The sequence below is a fragment of the Pholis gunnellus genome, assembly GCF_910591455.1.
Source record: "Pholis gunnellus genome assembly, chromosome: 6".
NCBI lineage: Eukaryota > Metazoa > Chordata > Actinopteri > Perciformes > Pholidae > Pholis > Pholis gunnellus.
In genome coordinates, this window is record NC_136532.1 from 28,756,649 (window position 1) to 28,765,732 (window position 9,084).

A 9,084-nucleotide genomic window follows, 5' to 3' on the forward strand; every position below is an offset into this window, starting at 1 on the left:
GTGTAATATCAGAACCCAGATATTAGACAGGTCCCAAACACAGATCATGTGTAATATCAGAACCCAGATATTAGATAGGTCCCAAACACACATGTGTAATATCAGAACCCATATATTAGACAGGTCCCAAACACACATCATGTGTAATATCAGAACCCATATATTAGACAGGTCCCAAACACAGATCATGTGTAATAACAGAACCCAGATATTAGACAGGTCCCATTCAGTGGAGCTCTGATCCATATCCTATGTATTTATTGGAGATCCAGATTATCACATTAATCATTTCTTTATCTGTTGAAATACACATTCATGTTTTCATGAGTTTAATAATTACAATAAATTATAAAAGAAAGTAAATCCTAATCTTCTGATCAAATGTATTAATCTTATTAATTTATCCTTAAATTATTCTATTTCACAGTTGAGCCCAAAATGATGCATTTATGTTTTATGTGCTTGAAACATAATATTTTATTTTATAATTGATCTGATTCACTGATCAACTGACCTGAGATCCGTTGAACCTGCTGTATTTAACCCTCTTTAAATTAATGTTTGTACGAATGTGTTGTTGAAAAGAATCGTTCCTATTGGCCGAGAGACTGAAATAAAACAGGAAGTGTACATCTTGTTTCTGTCACAGTGACATCACTCACAGTGAAGAGTTTAAACAGTGTGTAAATAGAAACTAGCTGCAAAAGTGTAGCCCCGCCCCCTGTGTACCTGCTGATATTAGCCCCGCCCCCGGTGTACCTACTGATACTAGCCCCGCCCCCTGTGTACCTGCTGATATTAGCCCCGCCTGCAGATTAACCAGTGTCTATTAGCCCCGCACCCTGCTTCTTGATGATGATGATGTTGATGATGATATTGATTGTGTGAAATGTGAACTTTTTTATTTCATAGTCAGATTTTGATCAGTTATTGATTTTTTAATTACGACGTGAGACTGTTCACGCACTTTTCAACTTCCTGTATGTTAAACTTTCAAAATAAAGTAAATTCTGATCAAACAAGGAGTTGGTAATCTGTGTTTATTCAGACTGTTGCTCAGAGGCACTGTGGCAGAAATGTTATTATATTATTATTTTATAATGATTATTAACCCTAACATTTAATAATATATAATATAATAACCCTAATATCACGTTATTTAATAGCACGTTATTTAATAGCACGTTATTTAATATCACGTTATTTAATAGCACGTTATTTAATATCACATTATATAAGGGGTTGGTTCATGGTTTTGGTTTTTGGTTTTGGTTTTTAGTTAATGGTTAGGGTTGGTTCATGGTTTGGGTTAGTTAATGGTTTGGGTTGGTTCATGGTTTGGGTTGGTTCATGGTTTGGGTTAGTTAATGGTTTGGGTTGGTTCATGGTTTGGGTTGGTTCATGGTTTGGGTTAGTTAATGGTTAGGGTTGGTTCATGGTTTGGGTTGGTTCATGGTTTGGGTTAGTTAATGGTTAGGGTTGGTTCATGGTTTGGGTTGGTTCATGGTTTGGGTTAGTTAATGGTTTGGGTTGGTTCATGGTTTGGGTTAGTTCATGGTTTGGGTTAGTTAATGGTTTGGGTTGGTTCATGGTTTGGGTTAGTTAATGGTTAGGGTTGGTTCATGGTTTGGGTTAGTTCATGGTTTGGGTTAGTTAATGGTTTGGGTTGGTTCATGGTTTGGGTTAGTTAATGGTTAGGGTTGGTTCATGGTTTGGGTTGGTTCATGGTTTGGGTTAGTTAATGGTTTGGGTTGGTTCATGGTTTGGGTTGGTTCATGGTTTGGGTTAGTTAATGGTTAGGGTTGGTTCATGGTTTGGGTTAGTTAATGGTTAGGGTTGGTTCATGGTTTGGGTTGGTTCATGGTTTGGGTTAGTTAATGATTTGGGTTGGTTCATGGTTTGGGTTAGTTAATGGTTAGGGTTGGTTCATGGTTTGGGTTAGTTAATGGTTAGGGTTGGTTCATGGTTTGGGTTGGTTCATGGTTTGGGTTAGTTCATGGTTTGGGTTGGTTCATGGTTTGGGTTAGTTAATGGTTAGTGTTGGTTCATGGTTTGGGTTATTTTATGTTCATGTTCTTCCTTATTTTCATTTGGTTTGACTGAACTGAAATCTGATCAACAGAAGAAAACTTCAACATGTTTAAAATTATTCATTAATTCATCAGATTAGTGAGAAAAAAAATATATTTTTCTGAATGATTAATAATTATTGATGAATCAATAATCAGACTTATAAACATAAATAAAGAACACGGAATGTTTTCCTTTAGTTCAGATATGAATTTAGAGAATCAGCTGTTTTCTTTATTGTCAAAGGTTTTACACAATCATCAGATAATCTGCACTCATTAACACATCTATTAATAGTACAAATAGATTTGTTAATAATAAAGAGTAATATGATCAAAATACATGTTACAGAAAGTTTCAATGTTAAACTTCTGATTAAACTCCACAATAAAGAGTTAATAAAAAACAATCTTCACATGTCTGCATTAATAAAAACTGTTTCTTTAAACTAGTGAGGTTAAAGTTTAGATGAAACTGATGACCTCATATGTAATGCATAAGTTTAACCAGCAGATGTCACCATGTTCCTGCATCTAACCCATCTAACCCATCTAACCCTAACCCATCTAACCCTAACCCTAAACCATCTAACTTTAACCCATCTAACCCTAACCCATCTAACCCATCTAACCCTAACCCATCTAACCCATCTAACCCTAACCCATCTAACCCTAACCCTAAACCATCTAACTTTAACCCATCTAACCCATCTAACCCATCTAACCCTAACCCATCTAACCCTAACCCTAAACCATCTAACTTTAACCCATCTAACCCATCTAACCCACCTAACCCATGTAACCCTGACTTCAACTACAGTATATGACGAATGTTTATGTCGTAACATAATGTAAAATATTATTTCAGATGTAACAAGTGCAGCTGAATGAAATGATTTAAGTTTGAACTAATACACTTGAAAAAGCTGCATCATGAAAACATTTCAATATTAAGAAAACTTCAGATTTTAGTGTAAAACATGTTTCGGTTAAAAGTTTATTTATTTATTTCAAGCAGCTGTCGGAATTTAAATGTTAAAATATGTAAAATGACTCTGAACATCCTGATGTGAAAGAACTGATATTATCTTGATGTGTGATCATGTAAAATCAATCTGAATATATCACTTGCTGTGTTTATGTTCCTGTGAAATATTTTATGATGTCCTGCCAACAGTGTGTGTGTGTGTTCGTGTTCTCAACCCTGCTGAGGACCATCTGACACACACACACACACACATACACACACAGATAGAGATGTTGTTTCCATGACAACCTAATGAGGAAAACGATTAATTTAGAGACCTTTTTCTCCTCCATCTGTTTCTTCTTCATTTCTTTGTGTCTCATTCAGACTGAAACATATTCTCATCAACTCTTGAGTCTCTTTAATAACTTTGATCAGACGGGAAGTTGATCGGTTAGACTCCACAGCGTAGTGTCAGCACTAACAAAATAACACAATAAAACATTATATATATATATATCTGACCTGTCTGACCTCTCGAAGGTGATACTCTGACCCAGATCGACATGTTTCTTGTTGCATGACAGGAAGTGAAGGTCAGGCTGCTGCTTCCCCGATGAAGGATGCTTGTGTGTGTGCACTGAGGTACACACACTCTAACTAACACACACACACTAACACACACCCTCTAACAGACACAAACACTCACTCACACACTCTACTCCTAGTATTTACTACATACTGCTGAGGAATGCAGTAGTATGTATAGTACATGCTGCAAAGGAATGCCACCCCTGAAGAAGATGCAGAGAGGCTGGTCCTTGTACATCTCCGCCCCCTGGTGAGCTCATCTTCGGACCCACTTCAGTTCGCCTACCAATCTGTCATCAGGGTGGATGACACTATCACCTAACTGCTACACAGACGCCTTTCTCACCTGGAAAAGGCTGGAAGCTCTGTGAAAATCATGTTTTTTGATTTCTCGAGTGCCTTCAACACCATCCAGCCTTTGCTTCTGAGGGACCAGCTGGAGCAGACCGGGGTGGACCACCACCTCACCGCATGGATCCTGGACTACCTCACCAACCGTCCACAGTATGTACTGATACGGGAGTGTGAGTCCGACCTGGTCTCCTGCAGCACGGGGGCCCCACAAGGAACCGTCCTAGCTCCATTCCTCTTCACCATCTATACCTCAGACTTCAAATACAACTCTGCAAACTGCCACCTGCAGAAGTTCTCTGACTCTGCAATCGTCTGCTTCATTTCCGCCGGTGATTACGGGGAATACAGGGAACTGAACCAGGACTTCATAGGATGGTGCCAGCAGAACCGCCTCCAGATCAACTCTGGTAAAACCAAAGAGCTGGTGGTGGACTTCACTCTCCTCCGGTACCAGTGGAATAGACATTGAGATTGTGAGAACTTATAAGTATCTGGGTGTTCACTTGAACAATAAACTGGACTGGACTGACCACACTCATGCACTTTACAAAAAGGGTCAGAACAGACTATCTGCTGAGGAGACTTAGGTCTTTTGGAGTGCATCTCGACAGCCGACAGGAACAGACTGAACAAACTCATCAAGAAGGCAGCAGTGTGCTGGGGCGTCCACTGGATACAGTGGAGGTGGTGGGAGACAGGAGGATGATGGCTAAGCTATCTTCCCTGATGAACAACCCCTCCCACCCCATGCGGGATGCCCCGACAGCTCTGTGCATCTCCTTCAGCCACCGGCTGATTCACCCCCGGTGTGTGAAGGAGAGGTACCGCAGGTCCTTCCTTCACACACCGTATATACATATACATACATATGTATATATGTATATATGTATGTATATGTACATGTGGTGTGTGAAGGAGAGGTACCGCAGGTCCTTCCTTCCTGCCACTGTCAGGCTGCACAACCAGCTCTGCTCCCAGTAGACACACAACACAAAGAATCTGTGCAATACAAACAATTATTCTGCCTGCATATATCATATCTTTAGTTATATTTATATTTTAGTCTTAGTTAATATTCCTTACTGTTTATTACTTATTTAATATTTTGTAATACTTGTTTTTGATACATAGTTTTTTACTATGTCTCTTATTTGCACTGTCCACTATGCTGCAGTAATCCTGTACATTTCCCCACTGTAGGACTAATAAAGGATTATCTTATCTTATCTTAGTACTGTAGGGGACTGAAGGGACCGAATCCACGGGGCCCCTTTAAGAGAAGGTGCGTAACCCTGGTGACAAGGGGGGTTAAAGGGTAGCAGGAAGTGGATGTGTGAGATGTGTTAATGGATGGAAATAAACGGCCACAAGGTGCAGCCAAAGGGAATACTCGCCTCCTTGTTTGTTTCCACGCTCCTACATTGGTGACCCTGACTCTACTGGACGTTTCCAGAAGAGACGATGACGACTCACGCAGTTTCGCTCAAACCGCCGGAGTTTTGGGAGACCAAGCATCGGTGTGGTTTGCTCAAACTGAAGCACAGTTCGCCCTCAGAGACATTACAGCGGACAGCAGGCAGAGTGGTAAGCATTCTTGAAAATCCTCCAGAGAGGGACAAGTACGATGCCTTGAAAGGCCGGCTGTTGAACATTTTCGGGCTCGCCGGTTGCTTTCTCTGAACGGCCTCGGCGACAGCAAGCCGTCGGAGCTAATGGACACAATGTTAGCTCTGCTAGGAAGACACGAGCTGGAGTTTCTGTTTACGGAACTTGTTCTGCAGCAGCTACCGCTGCAGGTGCGGGCCGCTTCGGCCAACACCACGATTACCGATTGTCGGGAGTTGGCCGAGGAAGCCGATAAGTTCTTTCTGGCTGGCCAACAAGGCTACACGGCAGTGCTGAGGCCGGCTGAAGCCACGGCATGGCTGCCGGAGGAGACGACGATCGTCACCGCAGTGGCAGCAGCGAGCCAACAGCAGGGATCTACCGGCCTGTGTTATTACTCAAAGGTCCGTGGGCTTCACCCCTGCACATTGCACCGAAGCCTGGGGCCGGCTCAACGAGGCAACGATCCCGGACCGCTATCCGGTTCCACATATTCAAGACTTCTCTGCCCACTTGTCGGATAGCGTGGCGTTTTCGAAAGTGGACCTGGTACGAGGTTACCATCAAGTGCCCGTTCACCTGCTGGACATTACCAAGACGTCGCCGATCACTCCATTCGGCCTGTTTGCGTTCTTGAGGATGCGTTTGGCCTCAGAAATGCAGCACAGACGTTCCAGCGTCTAATGGACACGGTTCTGAAGGACCTGCCTTTCCTGTTCGTCTACCTGGATGACATCCTGGTGGCCAGTGCGTCAAGAGCGGAGCATATGTCTCACCTCCAGACTCTGTTTGAACGACTCAGCCAGCACGGGTTGATGAACAGGTTTTCAACGCGATTCATGGCCTGTCACACCCGGGCAAGAGGGCGTCTCAGAAGCTGGTGGCAGCGAAGTTTATCTGGCATGGGCTGAAGAAGGATATACGAAAGTGGGCCGGGTCTTGTGTGGTGTGCCAGCGCGCCAAGGTGCACTGTCACATAAAGACCCTGTTAGCACAGTTCTCGGTTCCGGAAAGGAGGTTCGAGCACGTGAATGCGGACTTAGTAGAACCTTTGCCCCCATCCCGGGGGTTCACACATCTCCTCACAATGGTAGACCGAACCACTCGCTGGCCAGAAGCTGTTCCGTTGTCATCAACAACGGCAGATGAGGTGGCTCGGGCTTTTATTCAGACTTGGGTCGCCAGGTTCGAAGCCCCAGCTGACGTTTCCTCGGACCGAGGCCCACAGTTTACGTCAGAGCTCTGGAATGCAGTTGCAGGAAGCCTAGGGGTGAAGCTCCATCGCACTTGCCTACCACCTGCAGGCTAATGGATTATGCGAGCGGTTCCACTGATCGATGAAAGCTGCCCTCCGGGCCAGCCTCACAGACAGCGGTTTGGTGGACAGGCTTCCGTGGGTCATGTTGGGGCTTAGAACAGCCCTCAAGGACGATCTGCAAACTTCATCGGCGGAGCTGGTTTATGGACAGCCGCTGCGGGTCCCGGGGGAGTTCATCCCCAAAGTCACAGACCCTTGGTCTGCAAGCCAGCAGCGGGAAACGCTCCTGGAAAAAGCCAGGCTGTTCAAACCGGTGCCCACGTCGCAGCACGGCTTTCCACAGTCGTACGTCTCGTCCAGCCTCAAGTCAGCGGAGTATGTGTTCGTTCGCCAGGACGGCCACCGTGGACCCTTTCAACCCCCCTATGTTGGGCCGTTTCGGGTTCTAGAGACCGGAGACAAAACCTGCAAGGTTGACATGGGCGGCAGGCTGGAATACGTGTCGGTTGACCGTCTTAAACCAGACTGTCTGTAAAACTCAATACTATGACTAAGAGTCACGTGCCAAGGATGAGAGAGCTGGAGGAAGGGGGGGATGGCCCGACAGGGCAATATATTGAGTGACTTGTGAAATCAAGTTGGGATTCGACGCAGGACACCGTCCAGTACTTGGCTGAGACCACTGGACATTGTTTGAGAGAAGCATCGGAGGACGTCTCTATTCACGGCAAGGAGAACGCTGTTCGTGAGCAAGAATTGGCAGACAGAGATTTTCCTCTCCCTCGTGCTTGAAACTGGATAACAGAGGAATCACTTTCTGCCTTTGTACTCATTAGAGGAAAGCTGCCATTAACTGACGTGACTGATAGCTGCCCTTGCCTTGTGCAAGTTACCGGAGGAAGCAGGGTAGACGTCAGGAGTTACGGTAGTAGTATGTTCTATAGTACATGCTGCTGAGGAACGCAGTATGTTCTATAGTACATGCTGCTGAGGAACGCAGTATGTGTCACGATTAGGCTTTGCCTCTGTGTTCTGGATGTCTGTGTTACTCCACTCTACCTGTCAGTCACTCCCTCAGCCTAATTCCCTTCACCTGCCGCTGATTAGTAATCAAGCACTTCCCCCTCATCAGCACAACTCTTCTCACCTGTTCTTCCCCTTCATAAACTCCTGCCCCTCAGTCACTCCTTGCCAGGTTCTTGTATTGTCTACCCGCCCGTTCGGCTTGTCCTGTTCCCGGTTTTCCCATCTGTCTTCCCTGTCCTGCTGGAATTTCCTCCCTCGTCTCTGTTCTGCTCTGTGGATCCCCTGCCGATTCCTGTATGGTCTACATTGGGTTTGTTTTGTTCATTAAAATTACTCTCTTCATACTACTCTGCCTGGTCTGCGCTTGAGTCCTCCACCATGCCCCGTGACAGTATGTTCTATAGTACATGTTGCTGAGGAACGCAGTATGTTCTATAGTACATGTTGCTGAGGAACGCAGTAGTATGTTCTATAGTACATGCTGCTGAGGAACGCAGTAGTATGTTCTATAGTACATGCTGCTGAGGAACGCAGTAGTATGTTCTATAGTACATGCTGCTGAGGAACGCAGTAGTATGTTCTATAGTACATGCTGCTGAGGAACGCAGTAGTATGTACTAGTACATAGGCTGTTTCAAATATTGACACCATCAGCAGGAGGTTCTTGTTTCCACTTGGCCGATTTTTTGCGTTGATCAGAGAAGAAGAACGGGAGAGGGAGGGAGGAGGAAGAGCAGAGCGAGGAGGGAGGGAGATGGAAGAGCAGAGGGAGGGAGGAGGAAGAAGAGCAGATAGAGGAGGGAGGGAGGAGGAAAAGCAGATAGAAGAGGGAAGGAGGAGGAAGAGCAGAGTGAGGAGGGAGGGAGGGAGATGGAAGAGCAGAGGGAGGGAGGAGGAAGAGCAGAGTGAGGAGGGAGGGAGATGGAAGAGCAGAGGGAGGGAGGAGGAAGAAGAGCAGATAGAGGAGGGAGGGAGGAGGAAGAGCAGATAGAGGAGGGAGGGAGGAGGAAGAGCAGATAGAGGAGGGAGGGAGGAGGAATAGCAGAGAGAGGAGGGAGGGAGGAGGAAGCGGAGAGAGACCAGAGAGAGGAGGGAAGGAGGAGGAAGAGAAGAAAAGAGACAGATACAAAACAGATTAACAGATATCCAGGTTAAGAGATAACCAGGTTAAGAGATAACCAGGTTAATTAAACCAGTGAACGTGTTTGACACAG